The sequence below is a fragment of the Octopus sinensis genome, linkage group LG16, assembly GCF_006345805.1.
Source record: "Octopus sinensis linkage group LG16, ASM634580v1, whole genome shotgun sequence".
Lineage (NCBI taxonomy): Eukaryota > Metazoa > Mollusca > Cephalopoda > Octopoda > Octopodidae > Octopus > Octopus sinensis.
The window spans coordinates 15,161,671-15,173,638 of record NC_043012.1 but is presented as its reverse complement, the minus strand read 5'-3'; the positions used below and the strand labels follow the sequence as shown (position 1 = coordinate 15,173,638).

General features: G+C 33.9%; 1 protein-coding gene across 2 annotated transcripts in view; it reads left to right on the top strand.

Annotated features, from left to right (window-relative positions):
* Nucleotides 1-9,858: 9,858 nt before the first annotated feature.
* The window catches only part of LOC115220427, a 43,506-nt gene continuing 41,396 nt past the window's right edge, over nucleotides 9,859-11,968 (top strand). The window contains exon 1 of one of the 2 annotated variants that reach the window (XM_029790555.2): nucleotides 9,859-9,996. The gene's annotated coding sequence lies outside the window, so the exon portion shown is untranslated. Of the gene's footprint in view, nucleotides 10,010-11,968 lie in introns of both variants that reach the window. The other variant, XM_029790556.2, reaches the window with a different exon arrangement.

The following is an 11,968-nucleotide window of genomic DNA, read 5'->3' as shown; positions in this document are numbered from 1 at the left end:
GTGTGATTGTGTATATCGTTATCACCATGTCATGATAACACACTTTAGTTATAAATAAGCCTCAGTCATGTAACAAGTGGTGTTTGTTTCCAGCCATGTGGAAATAAAAAAATAGTTTCAAATCTTGGCACAAGGTCAGCAATTTTGGGGGAGGGAGGATCTGTGATGAAAGGCTTTCCAATCTATATACCTATATACGCATACATAGATGTGTATATATGTACGAGCAAAATGCCACCCCCTGTCCAATGGATGGTGCTGAGTTATCAAATATTTAAACCAAATTTTCTCAAAACAACTTGTCCAACCGTCCCATAGGCCTCCCCTTGGAGAAACACTGATTTAACCTAAATTTGAGACACCAAACATGCCGGCTTATTTTGTGCAAACTGCACGTGCATTTTTCTTGCATACATGTAGTATCGATCGCAACAGCTGATGTACTTGCGTGTACAAATGCACGTTCCCACGGCTTTATCGATCGCATTCTCACCTGAAATCGATTTTTGTAATTTTTTCAAGACTTATACACGCCCTGATACCGTCGGTATCTACATATCAAATTTGAGCGCAATCGGATGGAGGATGTCCGAGATCCAAGAAGACACACAGACAGACAGACAGAACAGATTTTATATAATAGATGAGTGTGTATGAATATTTATATCTGTTTGTGTATGTGTGTGTATATACACACACACATATACATGAGCACCAGTGCTGATGCCACATAAAATGCACCCAGTACACTCTGTAGAATGGTTAGCATTAGGAAGGGCATCCAGACAATGGAACCTGGTGCAGTCCCCAGGCTTACCAGCTGTGGTCTAACCATCCAACCCAGGCCAGCATGGAAAAAAGGATGATCATGCACACACACAGTCTGTTACTCTCCATTCATCTTCACACCATTTTACTGCTATTTTGAACTTCTTTCCACCTACTCCCACCCTTATATAATGTGGGGAAACCCTATATGTCCCTATAGCATGATGCATGATCTTGCCTTCCTCTCATAGTTTAGACACCCCCCCCACCTACCCCTAACAGCTGACTTAAAGTTAACTCTCTGGCTCTCAATCAAATAATCAATGGAGCTTTATTTTTTTTCTTGTCCTTTTCCTGTCTTGCAAGTTGCACTGTGACCTCAATAGTGCCAGTGGTACACAAAGAGCAGTCGGTGAACACTGTAAAGTGGCTGGTATTAAGACACCGTCCAGCCGTAAAAACCAAGCCAAAGCTGATAATTCGGCTCGACATAGCTCTGCAGCTAGGCAGATCCTGTTAAATTCTCCAACCCATGTCACATGCCAGCATGGAAGACGGATGTTCAATGGTGATGGTGATGATGATTATATGTATACATGCATATGTATATGCATATATTCGTATTTATATTGGAAAAACATGAATAGAAGTGGCTTTTCTGGTAATTTTTCTACTTCAAGTTTATAAGTTTACAATTGGTGATTCAAATATATGACGCTGTACCATGGACTTTCTAATTCTTACTCTACTACAAGTGTGTGTGTTTGTGTAGAGTAGATATAAAAAGGTTTTTGTCTAATGATGTAATGTAATAGGTATGTACTCTAAGTAATAGAGTAATGTACTCTAAGTGCCCAGCTTGGTTTATTACTCCAGCTTGAAATGCAACTGATAAAAGTTAGCATTGAGGCACATGAGTCTACATGTATACATGTGTACATATATATATAGGGGGAGAATTCACAAAAAAAAACCCCAAAGGACAAAGACAGGTGGTGTAGAAAACAAACAGATATATTAGTATAAAGCTCGGGAATTGAAAAAGTCTTTAACATTTCAAGCCTACGCTCTTCCACAGAAAGGAACACAGAATGAAACAAGGAGAGAAAAAATGTGTGTGGTGGCTAGCGATCCATCATAGTGAATGTACATATATATATATATATATATGTATGTATATATAGGAATTTTTTGCGTAATGAGATAAAAAAAAACCAAGTCTGTATAGATATTAGAGCATTTATAGATAGAAGGTCTTACAGCTGTTTCTAGAATATTAATTAATAATAATATCCCTTCATTGGAGACGGTGTGAGAGGAAAAATTAAGTCATAGTTAGTTTCGATGTGATACAAATAGAGAGTGAGGTGGAGGAAAGAAAATAGATATAAGATATGTATGGGTATTGAGTTCATAAATCCGTTTTATAGGCATAACGCTATATACGTGTATTATTCTAATATCCTTTGAGTAAAATCCAAAAGTCCAACAGAGTTTAATATGAGTCCATCCAAATGTAAAGTTTATAAGCAATGTAAGATTCGCTTAAAGTTGATCCTTCCCAGTAGGGAATTTATATATATATGTGCATATATATATACACACACACACATGTGTGTATACATCGCCTTAACTCCTATGTTATGTATACTCTCACAATACCAACTAGTCTCTATCTACTCTCATGTATTTACTACTCTATCTTTCCTCCACCCTGTTCTGTACTCTTCGAAGGCCTTCCACTCATATCTACCTCACTTTCTCTCCAAAGATGGAATAAGTAATTTCTGTCAGCTTCCACCATAGATTTTCCTTGATACTTCAACAATGGTGATATTGTCTTTGACAATATTGATATTGTCTTTTACTAAGGATTTCCTTAATTCTTTGATCATGAAGCTACCAACCACTATTACCTTTTTACTTTGGGCACTTCTTAGTTCTTCAATGAACTGGTAACTACAAATATCTTTGATTAAGGATATTCTTTATTTCTCTCTCTCTTTCCCCAATGATGGAATAATTAATTTACGTTGAAATCTCTACTCAATAATATATGCTCCATATGCAGAATTGTTCTAGAAACAGCTGTAGGAGACTATGTATTTACTATAACTACTCTGTACAAATCTTTAGATTATGAATTAAATGCTTTAAAGTGATACAACAGGTTTTGCTTGTTTTTCTTTCTTTCTAATATATATGTACATATACATATACATATATATATATATGTACATAAATATATATATACACATGCACATGCGTGTACACACACACACACAACCACATGGAAGCCAGTTCATTAATTATTACAATTACATACTTGTTAATAATCTGGAGACTAGATGATGAAATTGCAATTTTTACCACATTTATTGTACAGTTGCCATTTTTCTGCTTGGGTTTATTTTATGCTTCTAAGAATTGATTTTTTTTTTACATAAAAGTATTAATTAATAATTCATTACCAATGAAGGCATGGCATGTAAATTTGATAGCCAATATAAAGATCTTCACCCGTGAACAAAGAAAAAAAATAAACCAGCCTGCTGGGTGCTAACAAGTATGTAGAAAACAAATATGAAAAAAATATTTGCGCTAACGACCTTGGTGGGGGGAGAGGACTTTCGGAAAATTCACAAGATCCAATTTTCCCTTCATAACTTTCGGTAAAATGGATATATCATTTCATTTCATCTAGTTTCAGCTCACAGGCTGTGGCCATGCTGGAGCACCGCCATATAGAGATTTTTCTGACGGAATCCCATGTTTTTGGTCATGGAGGATCTGATTTTGAAAAACAAAATTTCAAAAATTGCATTTTCAAAATTAATTCATGTGAAATAGACATAACAACAGTTCGTTTTCACTTTTGGACAGTGAGATGGTTGGTGGGGAGGGGTGGGTTTTGGGTTGGATTTTTCATTAAAAATTTGAAATTAAAATTTGAATTTGTGTTTATTTTTTTCCATATTCTTAATCTCCGTATATAGATTGATTAACAAAAAAAAAAAATTCAGAAAAAGTTTTTAAAAAGTTTAACCCTTTCATTACCAACGCGGCTGAAACCGGCCCTGGCTCTGAGTACAAATGTCTTGTTTTCAAAAGTTTTGAATTAAAATCTCCCACCAAACCTTAATCACAATTTATGTTCCTAACACTAGCTGAATGATAACTAAGTTATTTTACTAAATTCTTTGTTATATTTAAAGTAATTGAAAGAAACACAGAGCATCTCAAAATAAATATAGTAACGAAAGGGTTAAAAACAAAAAAAAAAGCCACTTTAATTTCACATGAATTATTTTGTCATATTACTGTGGGAAATTTCTCTGAAAGAAATCTTTGCAGAAAGGTGAGTAGATTGATTATATACTTCTTTCATCGCAGTTTTGTGAAATTTTGAAAATGCGATTTTTGAAATTTTTTTTTCCAGAATCGGATCCTCCATAACCAAAAACATGGGATTCCATTAAAAAAAGAAATCAATATATATCCATTTTACCGAAAGTTATGATGGAAAAATCGGATCTTGTGAATTTTCCAAAAGTCCTCCCTGCCCACCGGGTCATTAGCGCAAACTTTGTTTTTCATATTTGTTTTCTACATACTTGTTAATATCCAGCAGGCTGGTTTATTTATTTTCTTTTTTTGTTCACAGGAGAAGATTTTTATATCGACCAATTTGTCTAGACACTACAGCTAACTTATAGATTGTGTTTCATTTAAATAGAATGTACAATGGGGTGCTGAAAAGTTCCTGGCTTTGGGTAAAAGAAAATACAGGAGAATCGCTTAATTATGATTTTATTCAACATATTCCTCTCTCAGATTCACATTTATTGCAGTTGTCCTTCAGTTTTTTCTAAGCCCTGCAGAAAAAATTTGGAAGGTTGGGCCTCCATTGATGATAAGTATGCTGTATCAGGGTTGGTTAACAACAAAATTATGGTCCTTAGTGAAAATCAATGGGGGTGGGGGTAGGGTGAAATTTCCAAGGCTTCCACATCACCCCATCCTGTTTTTCGGACCCCCCAAAAAAGGCTTTGTAGCATATTAGAAGGTCACAGGAATTCATTCAACAGAAAAAAAAAAAAATTTCCAATGATTCCAAACCAAAACAAAGGATTTGCAGCATATTAGGAGGTCAGGGTACTTGATTCCACACAAAAAATCTAAGTTTTTTTTTCTTAGTGAAAATCGTGAGGGTGTTAATATAGAAATTGACCTTTCTTATGCTTTAATATTTCATAGAGCTCAGTACAGCATAATTTGCAGCCATATCTGTTATTGGAATATGGTGGTGCCCTTTGAATAATACCTCATGTAATTCCAAATTGAATGTTATTGCCAAATTTTTGAAGATAATGAGGTGCTAGTGGCCTTGTGTCAGTGTTTAAACGAGGATAAATGATTATATAATCTAGCTTTGAAGTCACATGATATGCTACCTATGTGGGTGAAGGTGTTAGTATTGATTATTATGGTACATCTGTAAACTATATTATTTGTGAAACAGGCACTTCCAAGTGGACAATTAGCTTGATCTCAACAATTACATTTCTTATGAGCTGCACCATTATTATTTACATCATAATCATTTACATTTGAGAGATATTTGTCCTCATCTTGTTTGTTGTTAACACGTTTCATCTGATATACCCTCCAGCATTCATCAGGTGTCTTGGGGAAATTTCGAACTTGGTTTCTCATTCCTAAGGTATTTTTCGATGTTATCATTATCATTATTATTATTATTATTATTATCATTATTATCATTATTCATTATTATTATTATTATTATCATTATTATTATTCATTATTATTATTATTATTATTATTATTATCATTATCATTATTATCATTATTATTATTATTATCATTATTATTATCATTATCCTTATTATCATTATTCATTATTATTATTATCATTATCATTATTATTATTCATTATTATTATTATTATTATTATTATTATTATTATCACTATCATTATTATTATTATTATTATTATCATTATTCAGGTCACTTCCTGGAATCAAACTTGGAATCTTGGGGTTAGTACCTGCACTCTTAACCTCTACGGACATATGGTGTAGTCGTTAAGAGAACAGGCTACGAACCCCAAGATTCCGAGTTTGATTTCAGGCAGTGACCTGAACAACAACAATAATAATAATAATAATAATAATAACTATTTATTTACTACCCACAAGGGGCTAAACACAGAGAGGACAAACAAGGACAGACAAACGGATTAAGTCGATTAGATCGGATGAAAAGCAAAGTCGACCATGGCGGAATTTGAACTCAGAACGTAGCGGCAGACGAAATACGGCGACGCATTTCGCCCGGCGTGCTAACGTTTCTGCCAGCTCGCCACCTTGCATTAAACAACCCTTATTCAGGTTTGAAATTTCCCCAAGCCACCTGATGAAGGCTGGAAGATATATCAGCCAAAACATTGCGTTAACAACAAACAAAATGAGGACAAATATCCGTCAAATGTAAATAATGTACATAATTCCTCATCTCTTAAATATAGAACTGAACTCATAATCATTATTCCTTTTCCCCATCAATATTATTGCTTCCATTGTTGTTGATTCCTCTGTAGTTGCCATGGTTGTTGTCATTGTCGTTATTTCCCTTTGTCCTGTAGTTATTATTTCTTGGATTCTTTGATCCAAGCAGTAAGAGCATTCAACAAGGATACTGGGATGCAGTTTGGAGTAAATAAATATTGGAAATCACGAGAAGCATAAAAGGCTTCATTCTACTGCAAAAAAGAGTAAAAAATTTGCTATTGGCTTCATGAATGACAGCCTGAGGGAAGTGTGGCAACTGTTGTTGCAAAGAAAATAAGATTAATAGCAAAGAAAAGGTAGGTAGATGGGAGCAGAACCCTCTACATGGAAAATATGTGGTCCATAGCAAAGAAGCTAAGGTAGACCAGAAGCACACCCATCAGTGACTACAAAGCTCAGGGCTAAAGGCAGAGAGTGAAGGCTTCATCCTATCTGTTCAATATCAAAGCTCATTGGCCCAGAACTATCAAGCCAATGTGATATAAAATGGAGTAGATCCAAAGTACCAATTATGCAATGATGAAACTGAAAGAGTGGACCACTTAATCTGTGGATGTAAAGTTTTAGCACTTAGAGAGTATAAAGCAAGACATGACAGAGTTAGACAATATCTACACTGGTGAATATGTCTGCTATAAAATGAAAACTGTTGACAAGTAGTATAAGTATTAGTCTGAGGCTGTAATTGAGGAAGAAAGTGAAACGTTTTTTGGGGACTTTCCAATACATACAAACAGAACCATCAAAGCTGTTCTATATTTAAGAGATGAGGAATTATGTACATTATTCATGGGTATATGGTGTAGTGGTTAAGAGCGCGGGCTACTAACCCCAAGATTCCGAGTTTGATTCCAGGCAGTGACCTGAACAATAATAATAATAAAAATAATAATAATAATAATAATTTTAACATTGAAAAATACCTTAGGAATGAGAACCCGGGTTTGAAATTTCCCCAAGACTCCTGAAGAAGGCTGGAGGGTATATGATTCCTAGTAAATCTTTGTTAATCTCCCACTGGTAGCAGCCTGCATGACAACGATAATATTGATATAGAATTAAATTACCTATGAGACTGGTGACCCGTGGGAGCGAGGAGCAGGGTCTGGGGAAACGGGGTAGGGGAATAGTCCGCAGAAGATCAATGCTGAGTTCCAATGGAGTAAAATAGAAAAAAAAGCAAGCAAAAAAAAGGTAAAGTGAAGTGTAGCTCAGCAACAGTAATCCCAAGATTAAGAAAAAATACTACTGAATCAATTTAGCTCTTCAACTTATTCGTTTAAAGAATTTGCTGATGTACCTATATCCCCTTTTCAACTCATCCATTGTGCCTTAGAATTTGGCAGATGACCTGCCATTAGGAAAGGTTTTTGCTCCTTTCATCTTTATATCATCCTTGGCATTTAATACTTGTGTAGTTTAACTTGTGGCAGCTGACTTGGCAGACACCCATAAAATTATCAACCATCTCACAAACAATAACTCTGAGCACCTTTTCAAACTCCACCCATCTAAAACCCGTGGACATATTTACAAAGTCAGAAAACAGCACAGCTCCCATGACTTTAGGAAACATTTTTTCACGCTGAGAGTTGCTGAAGCATGGAACAAACTGCCGGCATCAGTTGTTAGTTGTCGGAGTACTGCATCCTTCAAAACTTCCATGCTTTCTGAGATTCACCAACACTACACCAGATTTTCTCCCCTCCATACACACACAAGCATGTATCTGACTCATACACCGTTCACTTCCCAGACATTTGTACATTAATGCATATGCTTTATATGCACTGTCTGACAAGTTGTGGTGCACCTGAGCACTGTATACAATAATTTCATTATTATTTTTATATTATAAGATGTGAGATCGTTTAAAAGTATTAAATTGACATTTCATAAGAAATTAAAGTTTTGCTTTTGTTCCTAATAATCATCCTAGCGTACAAGAATAAAGTAAAACGCAAACGAGTTTGTTATTTACCAAAAAAAGAACTATATTGTAACAGTAACTATAATAATATTAACTTGAAATTCACTGGACACATACTTTTATTTTATTCCTCTAATATAAACACACCAGTTTTTTTTTAATAACCATATAAGATCTTCCTTGATCTAAGATAGAAATTGATGTTTTCTGTAATGTTATTGTTCCACATACACACAAAAAGTAGATTGTATTTCTAACTTGATTTGACAACATTCGTTTAGCGAGAGAGAAATTTATAAGCAAGCAACAATTACTTTACACGTGTTCAGTTTAACGTAAATTACTGGATTTTCCCCCAATATATTTTTGGTGCGTGTGTGTCAGGGTTATCAGCCGCTCTATTTACTCATACTTTGCGACCTGGAAATAGCGATTTTAACAAGAATAGAGAGTAAAGAAAAAATTTAGATGCAGTAATATATTTGAGATTTGTTTTTAAAGCGACTCTGTTTTCTTTCACCTGTAAGTTAAACAGGATTACACTACTTCCGAATTAACGACGAAAAAGAGAGAGAAAAGAAAAGTTAGTCAGAAATATATAAATAAATAAAAAGGCGTGCAATTTGTTTTTTGTCGTATTACGTGAATAGTTTATTACATCAATTAAAAGTCTACTTAATTTGTGAAAAACGTATTTTTATAATTATTATGTAAAATACAGCGACTATGCATAAACATATAGTAAAAGAAGGAGGAGAAAGTAAACCTAGGATCCGAAAAAACTGGTTCTGTTTATGTTTTCATTTCTTTCTGAATATTAAAAGACTCTTAGGGAATAATACGGTACGGGACCAATTATCCGGCAAGCTTGGGACCGGAAGTGTCCCGGATTTCTGGATTTTTTGGAGGCAGTCTAAATATATACTTAAAATATAAAATAAACTGTGAAAAGTAAAGAGCTAAATTGTATTTAACAGATTCAAATAAATACACATCTAAAGCAGGATCTGTCTTGATATTTATTAATCCACTTTAAGTTCTTAAAAATATACAATAAACGAATTGAAAAAAAAAATACTTGATTTTATTTCACAGGTACAAATTAATACAATTTTAAAGCGGAACATGTTTTAATCTTTATGAATCCACTTAAAAAAGTAAGGAACAAAACTATTTTTAACACACCGCATACAAATGAATCAACTTAATAACAGGGTCTGTTTATAGCATATTGCACTGCATAGCATTAGAATTCCTTGATTTCTGGAAACCAGATGAAAGCTTCTGGACTGGGCATTGTTTTGTTTCTACGTGTATTGAATTCACGTTCAAACAAGGGGAGCGTAATCAGAAATAACGAAGATTACCAGTTTAAATGCCATCATAAAAACTAATTTATTTATAAATCATTTCAGATGTTGACATGTTGAGAACATAAAATGTAGAGTAATCTCCCTTGTATGTAAAAAACATTTAATTATTCGACGTTTTATTTTCAATGAAGCCATTTAGAAATTTTATTTAATCTATATTTTATTTCCAAATGATAATATTAAAAAAAAACTCTAATCGAAGCTAACTCAATGATTGTACAAACGGTTAACAATTAGAATGCTGTTCGTTTGACGACCCGTAGCTTCTTAGAAACCGTTGCCATACGGTAGACAAACACAAGCAAGTCAAACAAATGGAGGATTTATCTGTGTGGTGAGTTATGCAAGTAATTTCTATTGATTTATCTCATTGTTGGCCGTTTTAATTTCGAATGAAGCGAAATTTTCGTTTGTACACGTGAAATTCTTGTAAGAACTGTAATTATCTCGGTGAATGGCCGTTGCGTTTCGCGCTATTCGTGTCTGTTGTCCAAGGCTGCTTCACAGAACAACGAACGAGAATCAACCAAACAAGTTTTCGAGGAGAACTTGCAAATATTTTCTCCTCTTTTCCATCGATTCTCTTTATTTCCCTCCAAATAAATACAGGCAAATATAACGTTATATATAGGCACAGCGTTATATGGAGACCGCTAAATTCAATCTCTGTTGCTTGGTTTTTATCAACGATTAATTATCGAGCTTTAGAAGCGATTTTAATTAAACGAGGAAGACTCCTCGAGTCTCTCAGAATCTTTTCAAAAAACCAAATCGAAAACTCCTTTCACTTTAACGTAATTCCTAAACGACACACAACGTTTCCCTCTTCTCTTAATATTTAATCTCTTCCATAAAAGTAGTAATTTAATAGACCGACTCTTCGAATAGCAAAGCAAAGCAATCCGCATTGTTCCATCATCGAAAAGAGAAAGAAAAAACCAAACTTTCGTCTTCCTTCGATGTTCTTCACACTCCAACCTATTTGCCGCCACTTGCAGCTTTTCAATTGCCTTTTCAGCCAGGCTTAATATTTGAACCAACTCACATTTCTGGATTTATTTTTTAAAAATCATTAAACATTTTTAAAAATAATTAAACATTTTTTTAAAAGCACGTTTTCTACAAAAAGCAAAGCAAAACAAATAAATAAACTGCTCCACTTTTCTTCTTCTCTTCGGGACAGAACTGGGTTAGCTCCGTTCTAATTTTCTTTCTGTGTCGGGGTTTATTTTTCCATTACGTTATTATTATTATTTTTTGCTTTGGTAGAAAAGAAAACGTTAAACAAAAACCCCCATTTTATCGCCCTTAATCTCTATTGTCCTTATATTCAAGATGTCAACAGTTATAATAAGAGATGTTATAACTGTTTTCTCTTCCTGCTGAAGTAGATGTTCACTTTTTGCTAATAAATGTTCTGACTTAGATTTTATTCTGCCATAGCTGATTTTTGTGTCATATGTGTATATGTATAAGTGTGTGTGTGTATATATATATATATATATACACTACATACTAATTACACATCACAATTTTTTTTTTTAAATTTCAAGTTTCATGTAGATATATGTGTGAGGTACTTGTATCTATGTGTGATGTATGTCTGTACGCGCCCACTAATTTTTTTTTTTTTTCTTAACATAAATTCCGATAGAATTGTAATCTTCTTCTGAAAGGTATTTGTTAAGAATGTCACTAAAAAAAAAAAAAGAAAAAAATACCCATTTTTCTGAGAGTTTTTGAGGAAACAAAGTCGATTCGTATGAATTATTCGAAACTCCTCACCTTCTCAGAAAACAATTTTCACAACAAATTTCGATACGAATATAATCTACAACACCTGAAATGTATTTTAATAAAATTTCATTATAAATGTCCATTTTTCTGAAAGGTATGAGGAAACAAAGTCTAGCAGGTGACACGTGTGTCTCTACCTATTTATATATCTACCTACCTATCTATCTTTCTGTCTGTCTATCTACCTACCTATCTATATATCCATCTACCTATATAACCATCTATCTACCTATCCATATATTGAAAGAATCCTTACACCCTATGACATTCTTTCGATATTGCTATTTTCCTGTCTATTATGTTATATGCTCTTCTAGTTATCAAATGATTGTAATGTCCTATATCTGAAATAACATCATAATTGTAAAGGGAACGAGAGTCGATAAAACAGCCCATAATTGACTGTTAGGGTACAATGTTACCCACTTTATTGGCCTTCAGAGCAGTCCTCTACTAAACCATTGGTGTTTTCAGGCAGCATTATAGAGGCCACGTTTTATCCACTGAGT